This window comes from Callorhinus ursinus, unplaced genomic scaffold (genome assembly GCF_003265705.2).
Source record: "Callorhinus ursinus isolate GAN/ISIS: 27379988/994484 unplaced genomic scaffold, GSC_fseal_2.0 scaffold22, whole genome shotgun sequence".
Lineage (NCBI taxonomy): Eukaryota > Metazoa > Chordata > Mammalia > Carnivora > Otariidae > Callorhinus > Callorhinus ursinus.
Window position 1 is genome coordinate 16400448 of NW_027397084.1, and position 17981 is coordinate 16418428.

General features: G+C 38.0%; 1 protein-coding gene and 1 pseudogene across 3 annotated transcripts in view; both read right to left on the minus strand.

Moving 5' to 3' along the window:
• Positions 1-581, minus strand: part of LOC112837775 (actin-related protein 2/3 complex subunit 2 pseudogene) — a 76821-nt pseudogene extending 76240 nt beyond the window's left edge.
• The window catches only part of KHDRBS2 (KH RNA binding domain containing, signal transduction associated 2), a 573339-nt gene that overhangs the window by 128319 nt on the left and 427039 nt on the right, over positions 1-17981 (minus strand). The gene's annotated exons all lie outside the window — the stretch shown is intronic.

Sequence of the window (17981 nt, forward strand, 5' to 3'; positions counted from 1 at the left end):
ACTATGGACTCTGAGAAACAAACTGAGGGTTCAAGGGGGGGGGATGGGTTAGCCTGGTGATGGGTATTAAAGAGGGCACGTTCTGCGTGGAGCACTGGGTGTTATACGCAAACAATGAATCATGGAACACTACATCAAAAACTAATGATGTAATGTATGGTGATTAACATAAAATAATAAAAAAAAGAAAAAAAGAAAAATCTTTGTTGTTTCAAGTTAAAAAAAAGAATATTAGGCTGGGGAGGCATGATGAAGTAAAAGAAAGGGACAGCAGGCATCAGGGAGGAGGAAAGGATGAAAGAAACAAGGATGGTAAGGACACTTAAGAGGTTATTGAAGGTCGTTACAATAGTACAAGCTCAGGAAAAGAGGGAGTGACTAGAAAGAAGTGGAAGCTCTGACAGTAAGAAGTTGGGAATGTGAACTCTGCGCTGTTCCTGGGAGACCAAGGAACTAGCTAGCGCCCAGTGGATACAGGACCCGACTCTGGATGGGTGCATTTGGTTTGGGCTAGAGGGAATTAATATGGTTTTATTGGGGTCTAGATGAAATATACTTTACCTACTTTGCTGTTGCTTCATGTTCGCCAGACGGTTTTGGATCATGGACAATGAATATGATACGAAGTTCATTGGGAATGTGTGCCTCCTTTTGTAAATTGCTAAATTGATGGTTCTTATTATACTCATATTATACTCTTATTATACTTTTGGGTTTGGTTAGTATACCATTCCTCCAGGACATGCTAAGTCTAGAAAGAGTAAAACTGAGTTTCTAGGTCCACAAAGTGCAAATATGCAAAAAGATTACACCACCCAGGCTTGTCTCCCTCCAACAATTTTTTTAATGCAATTGTTGTCTAGGATAATGTCCCAGTAGGAAAATGCACAACCTTATATATGTTACTGTGAATTGCTTTACTGATCTGCTAAAATTTATAATATCCTCAATAGTAATTTTAGTACATAATTGAATTAACTACATCCTCTGAATTTCTCTCTTCTCTCTTAATTTTCCCCAAATCGTTTTCTTTTAAAGTTGTTTAAGTTTAATATTTTAACATTTGAGAAACTTTTAGCCCTTTTTTGGGTAGGCAGTATTTAATTTAGAAAATATAAAATAATAATTTCATCATACAAATGATCTTAGGGAAACAGATATGACCGATGAGGCCAAAAGAGCATGAGATAATGAGGGATTGAGGGCAGAGTTTTTTCCCACCAGTTTTAATGGATAATTTAAACTTTTAAATATAATTTAATGGATAATTTAAAATTTTATATTAATTTCATCAAAATATTGTATAATACAATGTAACTTAAGGAAAAAAAAATGGAATTCTGGAGCTCACTTTGTCCCTGCTGTGATTCCCACCCTCCCTCTTCTTCCTGAGAGATATAACCCAAATTCTGGCCTTGATATGTCTTTTTCTGCCCATGTTTTTATGCCGGATACTGAGATATGTATAAATAATATCTACATTGTGTTTTCAACATTTTTTATTGTTTTATTGATTAGTAACTGAAGGTGCTGCTTTTCCTGAGATTAAATGAGATCCACAAACACTCTTCTGTCTTCCAAATAAGACTTTACAGTAAATTTGATTCCTGCTTATAGATAGTGTTTTGGTATTAGGGAAAGCAAGTTTCCAGTCCTCTAGAACTTAGGTGAAGAAATACAGGAAAATTAAAAAAAAATGAACATGAAAATCGTTAAAGTTAGGAGATATGAGAGAAATAAGCAGGCTGATGAGGGAGCATATCCTAAGGACCTGTCTTCCAATAGCCCAACTGGTGAGGAGGAGATGGCCAAGCCAAGACCTGGGAATTAGCAATCCTGGTAAAGGAGACAGCAGATACCAAAGTCCTGAAGAATGAATAAATGTGAGAATTTCAACAAACATAAAGCATCTCCAAACTCTCTCTCTGAAGTACATTCCATTTTATCATTTGTTTTCAGGTGAGGCACAGGAAGGTACAACAACTTGCCCTGGCTAGAAAGCAGTAAAGCTTAGACGCAAGCCTAGATATCTGTTTCCAGAAACTTGTTTTCAACACACATACAGCCAATTGGCTGAACAAGCAAGACAATTAATGAAGGTGTGCTAGGAAAGGTAGCAAGAGGCCTTGGTTTCCTGTGAAAGGTAATTGCATTTGTTCACTTGTTTATTTTGTCAAGTAGCAATGGGACGGCATTGGTTGTGAGCAGTTGAGTGATAACTGATTTATAGTTGAGAAGGATAATTCCTGCTGCTGGGAAAGAATGGGTTATGAGCAAATGATTGGAGGAGGTTACGAGCGAAAGCCATTAGAAGACTTTCATGGAATTCTAAGCAAAAGATGATGATGGCTCAGATCAGGCCACACTGTGGATGAGAGATTCAGGATGTGTTTTAAATATAATCAATAAAACTTTCTGATGGATTTGATGTGGAAAGTGAAAAAAATGGCAAATATAGGATGACTTCATATTTTTTGCTTGACTAATGGGTGAATGGAGGTACTATAAGGAAGCTGAAGAATACTGGATACAGGATGGGTTTGACAGGACCTGAAGGTTATAGAACAGAAATTCTGTCTTAGAACTGTTTTAAGCAGGAAGTTAGATTAACATATCTCTATCTTGGGGAGTTTAATTCTGGAAAATCAATTTAGGTTTGCTGAAACATGAACTATTTAGAGAGTCAGACTAATCCACACTTCCTGTCTGGAATAATTTTGCCCTTAGGGACTCTCTGGCAGTCACATCCGTATCAGTAACCTTTCTGATGGAAATTTGTATATCACAAACTTACAACCCACTTTTGCAGAAGGGATCTCATTTCTTATGGCCTCTTTGCATATGCAACACATTTAATAACAGTGTTTACTAGGACTGTGGTTTTTTCATAACAGTTTTTGGAGATAAGCTAAATGGCATTAAACTCTACATAACTGGCGGGAAGCAAATCCTGCACCTGCGCCGCCATGTTTATCTGCTACCCTTCTTCTCAAGCTTGCAGTGTCACCTTGATGGGCCAAATAGGTTCTTAGTGATTGCATGAGAATCTGAGTAAGGATTGGGATATCTCTATACACTGACTACTTAAGCAGACTAAATCTGGATTAAACCTGGTAATATTATTATTTCTTTTCCCTTGGTTTCCTAAGATTAAGCACTATTAGAGACCTCTATATTTCCTTATCAGTTAAACAAGTTCACCCCTCAGTAACTCAAATCATTTCTGTCTTGGAATATTTCAATTTTCAATTTTCCCCGACTTCAGAGGTTTTCAAAATGTCATTTGCAGACCACCTTTGTGAGAATGTATTGGGACACTATTTAAACAGCATAAAAACCTGGGATCCATCTGGAAACTTATCAGTGCTAACAGGCAGGCATCCATGGACTAAAATACTGAAAGCATACTAACGGTAAGATGACACTTCTAAGATCACTTATCTCTGAGTTGAAGGTGAAAGTTTTATTCACAGCTTCCTCTTTCTCTCTCTCCTTGATTATGCTCCTGCTATACTTCCACAGATTGCTACAATGACGAGAGGTAGAAGCTCATTTTACTACTGTGATGAATTTATTTTCCCACTTAAAAGCTTTAGAAAAAAAATTCCTTTTAGCTAGATGTGTCCTACAGACTGCTTCTGTTATTCGCAGGTATCGTATCACTGTTTTTTCCTCTATCAGGGCACTCTCTTCATCTTTATATAACTCTAGAACCATGCTGTGCCACTCCTAGGGACCAAGAAAGGGGATTCCTGGTACAGTAAGAATTCAGTTCAACAAAGTCCAGATTTGACAGGTGTCTAGAGTAGTCTAAGGTTTGAATCTGCTAGGATGCTCACCCCAGATAAAACTTTCTTCATTTATATAGGTAGAAGACACAGTTGACCCACTGTGTGAAACTTCTCAAAGAATTTTCAGGATTTCCCTTTAATGTTTTTATTATGTGAGGTGCTTTCTTGTTTTCTCTTTTCTTAAAATATCCTCAAACCCAAAATGACCTCATTAATTTAAATGACTTCAGGAACATTTCTATGGACAAATTCCGGTTGTATGATCCCAAACCAGCTTTTTCTAATGAACTTTTAGACCTGTATTTCCCATTGTGAATTAGTTATCTTTTTTTGCCTGACCCACAGGCTCCTCCAAGTCAATCTACCTAAAACTGAGTTCATCTTCTTCCCCCATATTTGTTCTTCATCCTGTCTAGCCTATGTCAGTAAATGATAACAAAGTTTATCTAGTTTCCAAAGTCAGAAAGCTAGGCATCATCCTTGAACCATCTGTCTTCTTCCTTTCCCATATCTGGTTGACCACTGAATCCCATCAACTTTTTTTAAAGATTTTATTTATTTATTTGAGAGAGAGAGAATGAGAGATAGAGAGCACAAGAGGGAAGAGGGTCAGAGAGAGAAGCAGACTCCCTGCTGAGCAGGGAGCCCGATGAGGATCTCGATCCCAGGACTCCAGGATCATGACCTGACCCGAAGGCAGTCGCTTAACCAACTGAGCCACCCGGGCGCCCTGAATCCCATCAAATTTATCCTCTAAATGTCTCATGAATTTCTCCACTTATCTTCATCCCCAGTACCATTTGCCTTATATTGGATCAGCTTTGATCAGTATGTCAGCCTCTTAATATGGTCCTCCCCCCGAATCTTCTCTTCCTTTCATTAATTCTCCATACAAGAGTCGGAAGTCTCTCCAAAATATTTTAAAACCCTTTAATGGTTTATATTTCTCTTAGAATAGATGTCTAACTTCCTAAAATAGCCTAAAAATTTCTTATTTATGTAGCCTCAGGTTAACTCTCCAGGCTAATCTATTTCCACTCCATACTCATGCTTTTCTGTTCAATTTTGTGAGTATACCTGGTCAGCAATGTGGTTTCACAGAGGAGATCTTGCCATCTCAGACTCTATCTTCCTTCTCCAAACTTGGGCTGTAATCCCAACCTAGAATATTTTGTCTTTCCCATCTCCTTACAGAGAAATCTGTATTTCTTTTCTCTGGTATCCATGATAGCTGTATTATTTCCATTAGAATCCTGGAAACAGTCTACTATAATTAGCTGCTTTTAAAACTACATTCCACTAGTGGGTCAGCTCCTTGAGCATAGGTGCCATTCCTATTTATTTATTTATTTATTTATTTATTTATTTATCACTGTTGAATCTCTAGTACCTTACGCAATGCCTAGGTTAATGTATATGTGCTGAATAATGAATGACGGGGTATTGCGAACTGATAGGTGTTGTTTGCCCAGTTTACTGAGTTGAGATAGGTTCTAAGCCTCTGAGGACCCAGTAAGAAAGGAACCATGAGGACGGATTAGCCATGTCTGCTGTAGTCAAGAAGTGACATACACCATACTGTTGCCATACCACAGCTCTTACGAAGGGTTCCCTCCAGCTCTTTAAGGAGAATAAATTAGGAATTAATATTGGAATCTTTCATAAGCATATATAATTTTTTATATTAAGTTAAAAATATTTTAAATATGTTTTGTCCCGATAAAGCATGTGAGTTCAGTCTTTTGCAACATTGTCACTGCTAAAATTCTCATTTAAAGAAATTCTTTCTAGATGTGGAGATTGGATAGAACTTACAGAAGATAGCCCAGTGCCCCAAGTGAGCAAATTTAGAAACAAAATATCTTCCACAATGTTGTCCTAACATAGGTTGTTTCTCTCAGAATGTGATCACATTATAAGCAGACTAGTTTAATGATTCTGTTCATCAATGCTGTAATAACATCAAAATGGCTTCCCATTATTTATTTTCCTCACTATCAGGACGTATCTAGAAATAGTCACTTTCTTATAGCATAGTTTGCCTTTGGAGTATTTATGTGTGTTTTGGATGACTTTGTGTTGGAAGTAAAGGCTGTTCAAATTTACAGTTTTCAAAAATGTGTGGCTTCTACAAAATCTGGAGATTGCAGAATAAAAACTGAGAAACTAGGGGCCAGTAAAACATGTATATGGGTCTCTTAATGAAGAAATAGTGCATGAAATAACACACTCCAAAATATTGGATCTTTAATGCAAGTTAAATCATGTAAAAATGTTGACTATTATTGACCCTTTCTTAATTTGGTGATAAGAAAATGCGTTTAGTTTTATCTTCAGAGTATCCTCAGAAGACAGTTTTTTTTTCTCATCTTATTTTGATAATACAAGAGATGCATGACTTTAAAAGTTCAAAAGGAATTTGAGAGCATCAAACACCTTTGTTTATGGCCAACAAAGTTCTGATCTGAGTAAAGCTTGTGCTCCTATTTCATACATCTTGTCTAGTCAACATCTACCGAAAGCATAGAACTCTACTTTGTACTAGGATCTCAGCACTGGAAGACAGGCATTTTAGAACTGCCACTTTAGAATACATCAGGAAAATTAAGGTACCCTAAAAATTCATATAACACACATAACTAGGAGTTTAAGTTTCAATAAAACATCAAATCATTTGCTTGTTTTAGGTGATAACTATGATGTGGTCCAGGTTCAGTTGTTAGATTGTCTGCAAATGACTGCCAGACCTTTACCGAAAACCTAAGCTTCCTAAAAATAAAATTTACTATATATTTTTCAAATGAGAGTAATGCATTAATCATAGTCATGTCATTCAAATGGCTGATTTTCCACTTTACCAGTATTAAATCTGGGTAGATTTATTGTGCTGGGGGTTTGAAATCTATAATTTCATAGCTCTTCTCTGGAAAATTTTCACAGAGACTCATCTTTTTATTACAAATTTAATTCAATATTCACTTAATATTCATTTTATTTTAGTTGAAATCAGGGGATAAATTATTTCATTAGCCAAAAGCATTTGGAAAAGGATATAATTTAGGTTCTGAAAATGGAATTCATTTATGTTAAAAGAGTATTTTTATAAAAGTTATTGAGGTCTTTAAAAACTGTATTTGTCAAAGAATTATCATTTGACAATTCATGCATTTTCTTTCTTAGGAAAGTGAATTATCAACTTAAAATAGTGTTTCCATACAGGGAAACACACTCTGAGTCTTTGGGATTGACAACATACATGCTAGATTTGGTCACATTAATAGTTACCATAATAATTCTGCATCTAATCTCACATAATTCTCTAAATCTCTGGCTCTGACAAATAGCACCCCAGTCTGTATATAGTTACACCAAAATTATCTTGAATGGTGTTTGCAGTAGGTTTGACTGTGAGTAGAAAATGCATTTTCTCTAAAGGTCTTCTGAACAAGTTAAGAGAGTTGAGTGGGTTGAGAAAATTCACAGGCAAAAAATCACCATCTCTGACCTGTTGACATGGTCGCCATTTAAAATTTATTTGTACTAGGAATTTGGTAATGCAACAAGTCCCCCATAAAAGACTAGCAGCCAAGACTATGGACACTGAGCCCCAGAGCCTGGGTTCAGATATGTAGACTAGTGGGCAAGTCACTTCACTTTCTTTGGGTTTGGGTTTCTTGACATACTGAATGAAGATAATGAGAATAGAATCTACTTCATATCACTGTATGAGGATAAAATTAAATTAGTATTTGTAAAAATTTTTAAAGCAGCACCTGCCACACAGTAAGCACTATAAAATCAATTATTAAATAACATTTTTAAGAAACAGTGCTAATTAGGATGTCACCACTTGAAAGATTTCTCTCCCTTCCAAAAATAGGAGATAGGGCATCCTTAACCTGACAAAACAGATGTCAGAAGACCTGTGGGTTGCAAATGATGGAAGAAAGGGCTTTCCCAGATGTTCTGCTTTTCCCCTAACTTATGTTCAGACGTGGCCCTGATCTTCAGAGAGAGGACCATGGCATTTTTAGGGGTTCTGACGTTTATTTTTGTTGGCTTTCCAGTACCTATTCTTTTGCCTCATCTACTCTGCTCTGTGCCTCAGAGGCTGACCTCTACAGACTGTGTCATGTAGGGTCTCCACCACCTCCTAGCATTCTCTTAAATTAGGCCAACGGAAGGCACTGCAAGAAATCGGAGGACAGGGAGAGAAGATGAGGTTTATCCTCCACAATGGTGTCTGCTGTCCTCTGCTTGACCAGGGTTTGGTGGGGCAGCCCTTTTCCCATTGTGTGGCTGCTTCATTCCGTAGTAGTGGAACATAGTCCATAGTACTAGATACATATTCCACAGTAGGGCCTTCTGCTTCTGCCCTCAGGGAGCAATTTTAAAGGCTTCCTGCTCTCACTAGGCTCTAGCTACTTTACCATTCCTATGTGAAATAGCCCCTTCATTGAGCTCTCTTGAATTACATCTGAGAGTCTACCATCTGGTCAATGCTGGCAACCTGGCCCATACAGGTAGGATTCATTAATTAGTTATAAATTTGATCTTTCTAGCCTCTCAAGAAACTCATGTTGAATTTTCAAAATAATAGGGCAATTCATTGTTTCCTGTCTGCTGCGAAAATGCTTATTTGCTAAAGAATCCGTGGTTCTTCAGAGAGATATTTTCTACTTTTTTATGAAAAGCCTGTGTTCTTTTCTTCAATTACCCTAAATCTACAAGAACATAATTTCAGCAAAGAAGTAGTTTGGACTACATAAAAACAAGCCAACTGTTTACTTCATTAGAAAATATAGTACAGTCAGTTCAATGAGGAATCCAATAACCAAGTACTAGAAGTAGAATATACTTCTTGGGGGTTCACAGAAGCATATTTAGAACAAACAATTATAAGTTATAATTTTACACAGCAGTTAATAAGCATCATTAATTTACTCATTCTTTTAATAACTAGGTGCTAGGCAACGTGCAGAGAGCTAGATAAACAGTGGTGAACAAAATAGGCGGAGTCCCTATCCTCAAGTTCACAGGTGGCATGGAAGTCTTAAAGCATCTTGGCTGTAAACACTTCACTCCCTTTGTGGAAGTGGGAGTATGAGTATTGCTCTGGAGGAAAAAAAAGACAGAAAACCCAGTTTGTTTTCTTGGTCTACCAGTAAGCAGACACATCACACTTGTTAGGAGGATGGGATCTTCCTCCACTGAAAGTGCTAGGTAGGATGACAGTGGTTAAAAAATTCCATGTATGGGGCCCCTGGATGGCTCAGTTGGTTAAGCGACTGCCTTCGGCTCAGGTCATGATCCTGGAGTCCCAGGATGGAGTCCCGCATCAGGCTCCCTGCTCAGTGGGGAGCCTGCTTCTCCCTCTGACCCTCTTCCTTCTCGTGCTCTCTGTCTCTCATTCTCTCTTTCTCAAATAAATAAATAAAATCTTAAAAAAAATTAAAAAAAATTTAAAAAAATTCCATGTATGGTCAATAAATTCAGAATCTATGGGTTTATGAGGCATAGTTCCCTGGAGAATGCGCATAACTTAGACGACTCTCTGGGGTATCATGTTCCTCTGCTCAGGCTGCCTGAGGTTAATGGTTAACACCATTAACAGGGTGGCTTAAACTACAGAAATGTATTTTCTCACCGTTCTGGGGGCTGAGAGTCCAAGATCAGGGTACCAGCATGGTCAGGTTCTGGTAAGAGTTCCCTGAGGATGGTGCCTTCTGTGTCCTCATATAGCAGAGAGAAAGAGAGCAAGCTCTCTGGTATGTCTACTTAAAAGACACTAATCCCATCATGAGGAGCCCACACTTATCACTTCATCTAAACCTAATTAACTCCCAAAGACTCCATCTCTAAACACTGTCACACTGGGGGCTAGGGCTTCAACATATGAATTTTGAGGGGACACAATTCAGTTCACAGCTGCTATAAAATGGAGGTAGTGTATAATTTAAATGCTCCCTATTCTGTGAGGTAATCATGAGGACTCACCTAGAGACATCATTGATTATTCTGGGACATGTCTGATTTGTGAAGAACGACCTGGAAGAAGTTTTTGATTGCCCCAGAACTCTGTCCTTTGCCAGAGCATCTGGATTGCCTGTATCCTTAATGCTGGATATAATCTTCGATCCATGGATCCAATTTGGCAATCTGATCCTGCATCTAATGAGGATGAAGGGCATAGATAAGCACACAGACTGTTACAAATTTTGATAAAGCCTGTAAAGGAAAAGTGTGGGGTGTCTTAAGAGACTACAAAGAGAGGAGTATATCTAGATTTTTGTGTCACCTATGGTTTCTTGGAGGATGTGACTTCAGGGTTAACACCGGAATCTTAGGTTCAGATTAGCAAAGAGGGTTTGCTGAGTGTGGAGATGGGGGGTGGGGATTTATAAATGCCTTTTAATTACGCTTTGTATGGTTAATTGTTATCCATTTTCTTCCATTTCAATGTTAACCTAGCATTTGATAAAATATCAAGAGCTCATCATAACTTATGATTAAGTCACTAAAAGTATTATTCATCCTTCATCTTAGCTCAAAGGTCCTCTCTTCTGTGCATCTTGTCTGTATGCCCCAGGCAGCTGGGAGGTAACTATTTCCACATTCTCATGTGTCTCTCCATTCTGCTCTGCTCCTCACCTGCCCTTCCATGTACCTCTGTTACAGCACTGATCACACCGATCATCCTTGCCCAGCTATGAGACCCTTGATGTCAGCTGCAATCTTTTATTTATCTTTGCATGTTTTTCCTTTCATTTGTCCTCATGTTTTTAATTTATATTTGTATACCACTGTATATCTGGCATGTAAGTGACACTCCACAAATGTCTTCCAAATAAATGAATGAACCTTAGGTTGTAAGTGAAAGCATTTGAAAACATTTATATTCATTAGTATGTAATGGGTTAGGATTATTAATATATATCCTGGAAACCATTAAGTGCAAGTAAATGATTGTTGAAAAATTGTCTTTGACTCCAGAGAGGTCTATAGGGCTATTCTCTACTCCCTTAAATTTGGTAATAGCAGTTCATATAATACTGGTAGAGGAGAGAGAGAGAGTGCAGTTGAGATCGTGTGTGTGTGTGTGTGTGTGTGTAGTTGAGACTGAGGATTTTAAGTAGTTTTCTTTATTATAGACTTTACGTAAGTAAAAGTAAATAAAATGAGTCAGGGAAAGATAAACCAAGCAGCTTAGAAATCAAAAGGATCTAATAAAAGAATATAGTAATCATATTTATTAAAACTATGTGTCTATATATCTATTAAGCACTGTGGGAAACATAGTTTCATTATAGGTAAGGCCAGAAGTAAAATACAAAATAGTCTCCATAAACTCATGTACTGAATCATTTTCATGAGAGTCAACAGCAATGCATTGATTTAAAACTGAAGGCACACATGTTATTCAATCTTGAGTGTAGTAGGGCAAAGATTGGATCCATCGTCTGTGACTTTAGAGAGTTCAGCCAGAGTGAGAGAACAGAGGTGGGGTGACTAGATGAGCTCAACTGGGCTCTTACTATTCTGAATCTATTCTGAAATAAGTTGAAAAAATAAACAAGTTTTTGCTGCACATATAACATCTTGAGAAGCTTGAAAGAAAATAAATATGGGGTATTTGCAAGTGAATCCACACTTTCCATGTTCTCTCTAATTAAATTTTTGAAGCAGATAATAATAAGAAGGTCAAGGGCATACTGACGTGGGTGGAGCCAATGTGGACTCACCTCAGCCTAGTCAGCTTTTGAGTGGTTAGTGTTTGTTGTCTTTTCCGGTTTAGGGCAAGTCCAGAGTGAAGTGCAGGAATGATGCATCGAGAGCTATAAATTTGGGAGTTATTGTTACAGATCTTCTCTAATACCTATACAAGTCTTCTCCAAATTTATCCTTTCCAAAGTCATTGTCTATAAAAAGAAATTGGAAGGAATAACTGGTGAGCAATAAAAAAATAAATTCTGTACAGGATGTAGAAATGCAGAATTCAAGAATAAATAAATTCTGCATTTCTACATCCTGTACAGAATTTATTTTTTGAAGCTTTTGATTCCTTTTCCTTTCTTTTCTCATTGACAAAGAAGGTGGGCAGTCCCACCTTTTCTCATTAGTCTATCTGCTTTAACTTGGCACTTGTATCCCTGGCTTCCCAATGTAGGTCTAATGTCATGGCCTGGGTCCCAGTTAAATCCTGCCATTCTACCTCTGAGCCAAGGGTAAAGGAGAAGTTGAAATAAATATATGCATGCTTGTGGGTAGCTATATACTCTAAAGGCTTATTACTAGTTATGATAATACAATTTTAAAATTATTAGAGATGTAGATAATTAGGACATTTGATAATACTTTATTTCATCAAATCTAAGATGGTTATAAAATAGGCCATCACTTGATATACCATTATGGAAGGATAAAATGCTGTCAACTAAATTCTTGACTCTAAGATGTACCTCTTTTTCAGGGATGTTAGAACATGGAAAATATACATCTGACATTTTGAGAAAAGATGTAGTTAGATCAGATACTTTTTTTTTTCTTCCCATACTTAAAAGTGCACTGAACACAATGACAGGTCAGAGGCTCAGTAATTTCCCTCTTTATAAATCTGGTAAATCTCTGTTATTAGCATTAAGGCTCCTTAAGCCTTTGTATAACATGTTCAGTAGTTTCTATACCAAAAGAATTCTTAGCCTAAAGAACCTCTAGTACTATCCTTTTGCTTTTTTAATTCTGGAAGATTATCAAATGATCGACTTGTTATTAATATCTTATTACATAGTATTGTAAAGAAACCTCAAATAATAAAGTAACATATCTATTTACACTTAAGGTATCACCAACTGCACAATTCCTGCAGACAATAAAGGGAAAAATGTGTGTGTGTACATTAGGATTTATAATGTACCCTTAGTTTTTTTGGTTTTTTTTAAAGATTTTATTTATTTATTTGACAGAGACACAGTGAGAGCAGGAACACAAGCAAGGGCAGTGAGAGAGGGAGAAGCAGGCTTCCCGCTGAGCAGGGAGCCCGATGCGGGGCTTGATCCCAGGACCCTGGGATCAGGACCCGAGCCGAAGGCAGACACTTAACGCCTGAGCTACCCAGGCGCCCCACCCTTAGTTTTAATTTATAAAATATTATAGGTTTCTACCAAATATTCCTATCATTTGTTTCCTTCATGTATACTGTGATTGAAAGGGACTTTTGAAGGATATCTTGAGATTTTAGTCAATATTTATACATTTTTTTCCAGAGAAGAAGTCCAAGCAACTGAATAACATAAGAAACTTTATAGTATAACTCAAAAGTTGGGAGCTTCCTGTATTTTTGGGGGGGGGAATCTTCCAGTATTTTTAGGAACATAATTAGTATGTTCAGTGCACATTAAATGTACATAATATGGTCAATAGGTTTATCTGTAATTTCTCAAATATCTTAAATCTTATAGTGATAACAATTTTTTTAAAAATCCCTTATTGTCAAACACAGATAAAATTATCTAGCTCTTCAAAATATGCCCGTAAAGAATAACTTAAGGAATAACTTGATTACACAATAATTTTCCATAACAATTTCCAAGGGCAATCTTAATCATAATAAACATACTCTAAGCAAAATTAGGGCTAAGAAGTCATTATATGAAGTGAATATAATTGTACACTAATAAAATGGAAAAGTAGTAAATGTTCTAAATTATTTCTAAATATTATAATGAACAGATATTTCACTCAAGGCTGGCTTTAGAAATAAGGCCACTTAAATTATGATTTGGAGCATGGACTGCATACCTTCTTTTCCTTTCTTTCTTTCTTTTTTTTAAAAGATTTATTTATTTATTTATTTGACAGAGAGAGACAGCGAGAGAGGGAACACAAGCAGGGAGAGTGGGAGAGGGAGAAGCAGACTCCCCGCTGAGGAGGAAGCCCAATGTGGGGCTCGATCCCAGGACCCTGGGATCATGACCTGAGCTGAAGGCAGACACTTAACGACTGAGCCACCCAGGCACCCCTAGACTGCATACTTTCTTTTTTTTTTTTTTTTTTAAGATTTTATTTATTTATTTGACAGAGATAGAGAGAGAGCACAAGTAGGCAGAGAGGCAGGCAGAGGGAGAGGGAGAAGCAGGCTCTCCACCGAGCAGGGAGCCCGATGCGGGACTCGATCCCGGGACTCCAGGATCATGACCTGAGCCGAAGGCAGTCGCTTAACCAACTGAGCCACTCAGGCGCCCCTAGACTGCATACTTTCTTATTTAAAAGTCTCTTCCCTCTTTTTTTGTGTGTGTGTGCATCAAATCCTCAACTAGCCTCAAAAGTATTAATAATATGGTAAAGTAAATAAAGGCTGCAATTTGACATCAAGAAAACTGAATTCAGCTGCCATTTTTGCCTTGGGAAAGGCCTGGTTTTGTTCTCAAACCACAGTATTAGACTACTTCTCTCAAAGGATTGCTAGGAGGAGCACATGAGGAAACGTTTGTTAAGAGCCTATTTTAAGCTGTGAAGTATCATGTTCAGCAACTAGCAAGTTGTAAGGGATTAGGGCAGCTGATGATAACCAAACTACTTAAGAATGGTCCAGATGGACAAAGATAGATGATTGTATCCTGTCATGATCTGGCTGCTGCTGACCCTTGGTGTATTTGGAATCTAAAAGATTCCAAATCTTTTATGGGATGGGAGTCTCAAAGCCCTTTGTGTCTAAATGGGCTTATATGGTTGAATCGGAACTGTTTTGTTTTAAGTCATAGCAAAGAATGTAATTCCTAAATGTTGTTGAAGATCAGATTTAGGTTTCATATTTTTATGTTTAAAATAGTAAGTTGAAATTAATACTTATTTAATCTTAGCAAGTAATAAGTTGAAAGTAAATTTTGTAAATATCTTAATAAATTATAAATCTGTAGATCAGACATATGCAATTTATGCTGATCCTCATTGATATACACGAGTCACAGTTTGACAATTTCTGTTTGGTACAACTACAACTTTCCTAAAAACACCACCTCTTTTTAATTATTTCAATGGGTTTACCAGAATAGAACTTAAAAGACAAAATAGGCAGGCTGTTTACATTAGATATCTTAGTATCTATGAAATTACATTTTGTGGAGCTATTATTGACATTGGTATGAATGATTCCTGTAGCACAGAATCACGACAATTTGTTAGCAGTGCTTTCTGGCTGAATGACATTTTTCACATTACCTACATTCTTTGTCCTGGAGTCTTTTCAAAGCTCTTGCTGTTGATTAAATTCTAGGCCAGGCAATTGCTAACATCTCTAAAATGTAATATTTTTGAAATAGCTTTGAAAATGCTATTTCATTCACACGTTCTGGAAGAGTTTCTTTTCCTATATAAAACCATATGTTCAGCTTCTATCATATATTCCCAATTCAAAAAACCTTCTGTCTTATGATGCGTCACATCAATCAACAAGGTGTTTATTTGGAAGACATTTGGTCGTGAGCTATAACATTCCTTCCAGATACAAATTAAATGAAACCCCAGCATATAGTTCTCCATCATTCATCATTCGAGGTAGTTGGACAAGACAGGCTTTAATGACTTGAAAAGCTCTTCCAAGGGCAAGTGCAGTTCCAGACATTTTGGTGTGAAAAATACTACAGTTACACTGAAATTGTGCCTAGTTTCTCTCCAGCAAAATATATTTCTGGGACTTTTTGAGAAAACCTTTCAAAAGAACATAATATCTCTGAGCAACTCTCAATTTCTTTAAACTTAAAAAAGAAAGAAAAAGAAAGAAAGAAAGAAAGAAAGAGAAAGAAGGAAAGAAAGAAAGAAAGAAAAAGAAAGAAAGAAAGAAAGAAAGAAAGAAAGAAAGAAAGAAAGAAAGAAAGAAAGAAAGAAAAAGAAAGAAAGAAAAAAGAAAAAACTCTGTCTCTCTCTCCTCCCTCCCTTCCTCTGGCCATTTTTCTGTCTCTCCCACCTCCCTGTTTCCTCTACCCTTCATTTGAACCTTTTTCAAATGACTGTTACAACCAGAGATTGGCTGAAGACTACACATGGACATAACATAGAAATGGACAAACATCTGATAAATAGTGATGACTTGATCTATATAGGTGGGTAGATTTTCTAAAGGGAAAATCATTTGATTTTCACTTTCCATGCAAACAAGCCTTCACCGACCTTTCCATTAGCCTCAGGAGTATTTCTATTTTACTTTTATTTAGCCATTCATACTATTTCTGTACATATTACTAAGCATTAATAGCTTAAAAAAAAAGAAATGCTCTTAAGACAGAATGAATCAAATAATGAGAACCATTTTGTGCAGCCAAGTGTATTTTCTTCATTTTTGGAACCCAAAAGTTTTCTCAGTATTGTTATTTAAAAACAAAAATATAGGGGAAGGAGAAGAAAAGATGGCAGAGGAGTAGGGGACCCTATTTCAACTGGTCCCCAGAATTGAGCTGGATATCTATCAGACCACTCTGAGCACCCACGAAACCAGCCTGAGATGTAAGAAGATCTGGATCTCTACAAACAGAATATCGCAGGCAGTTGGTTTCGAGGTATGAATCGGGGAGCCGTGATTCCGCGGGCAGATATTGGAGGATAAATGGCAGCGGGAGGGAGCCTGTCCGTGGGGATCCTACACCAGCGGTGAGCGACAGCCTTGCACGGGGACTGGGCACAGACTCACAGATGGGTAGCTATGGGGAAAGGACTTTAGGGCAGCCCCTGGGGCGGAACCCGGAGCAGCGGGGTCACGCCTGCAAACTGGGGGTGGCTGGTGGTTTTAGAAGCACAAAGGGCAGAGATGGGCCCGACCTGGAGGCAGGACTTGGGGGCGCTGTGGAGGGGCACACAACCCAGGCCGCTGCAGTTTATAGCAGCACGGACAGAAACAGAGATGGTGTGGCCTGGAGAGCTCACTGAAGAACAGACTGCGGTCTCTCTTCTCTGAGGCAGAGGGTTGGAAATGGTCTCTTCTGCTCTGACTTGTGGAAGAGACGCGAAAAGCCACCAGAGAACAGCCCCAAAAACTGATTCCCACTGAGCCCATCCCCCACCACAGGGGGGCAGGGCAACTCCGCCCAAACAGGGTTGCCTGAGTAACAGCGCGGCAGGCCCCTCCTCCAGAAGACAGGCTGGGAAAACAAGAGGCCAGTAACCCTAAGGTCCCTAGAAAACAGGTGCATCTTGCTTGGGTTCTGGTCAATAATTTGGACTCTATACTATTCCCTCAACCACCCATCAACAGAATGACTAGGAGGAGGAACCCCCAAAATAGAAAAGACTCAGAGATTATGATTTATGCCACAGATTTACAAATGGATGCAGATATAACCAAGATGTTGGAGGTGGAATTCAGGCTAGCAAATGTGAAGAAAATGGGCTAGGATGGAGAAATCAATCAATGGCAACATAGAGTCTCTAAGGGCAGAAATGAAAGCTGAATTGGCAGAATTAAAAATGCTATCAATGAGATTCAATCCAGTCTATATAATCTAACAGCTAGGGTAACTGAGGCAGAAGAACGAATAAGCGACCTGGAAGACAATATAATAGATAAAAAAGGAAAAGAGGAGGCCAGGGAAAAACAACTCAGAATCCATGAAAATAGAATTAGAGAAATAAGTGACACCATGAAGAGTTCCAATGTCAGAATAATTGGAATCCCGGAGGGGGTGAAGAGAGAGAGAGGACTAGAAGATATATTTGAGCAAATCATAGCTGAGAACTTCCCTAATCTGGGGAATGAAACAAACATTCGCATCCTCACAGAGGCAGAGAGGACCCCTCCCAAGATCAAGGAAAACAGGCCAACACCACGGCATGTAATAGTAAAACTTGAAAATCTTAGAACCAAGGAAACCATCTTAAGGGCAGTTAGGGGGAAGAGATTCCTTACATATAGAGGGAGGAACATCAGAATAACATCAGACCTATCCACAGAGACCTGGCAAGCCAGAAAGGCCTGGCAAGACATATTCAGGGTACTAAATGAGAAGAACATGCAGCCAAGAATACTTTATCCAGCAAGGCTGTCATTTAGAATGGATGGAGAGATGCAGAGCTTCCAAGACTGGCAGAAACTGAAAGAATATGTGACCACTAAGCCGGCCCTGCAAGAAATATTAAGGGGGGTTCTATAAAAGGAGAAAGACCCCAAGAGTGATATACAACAGAAATTTACAGGGACAATCT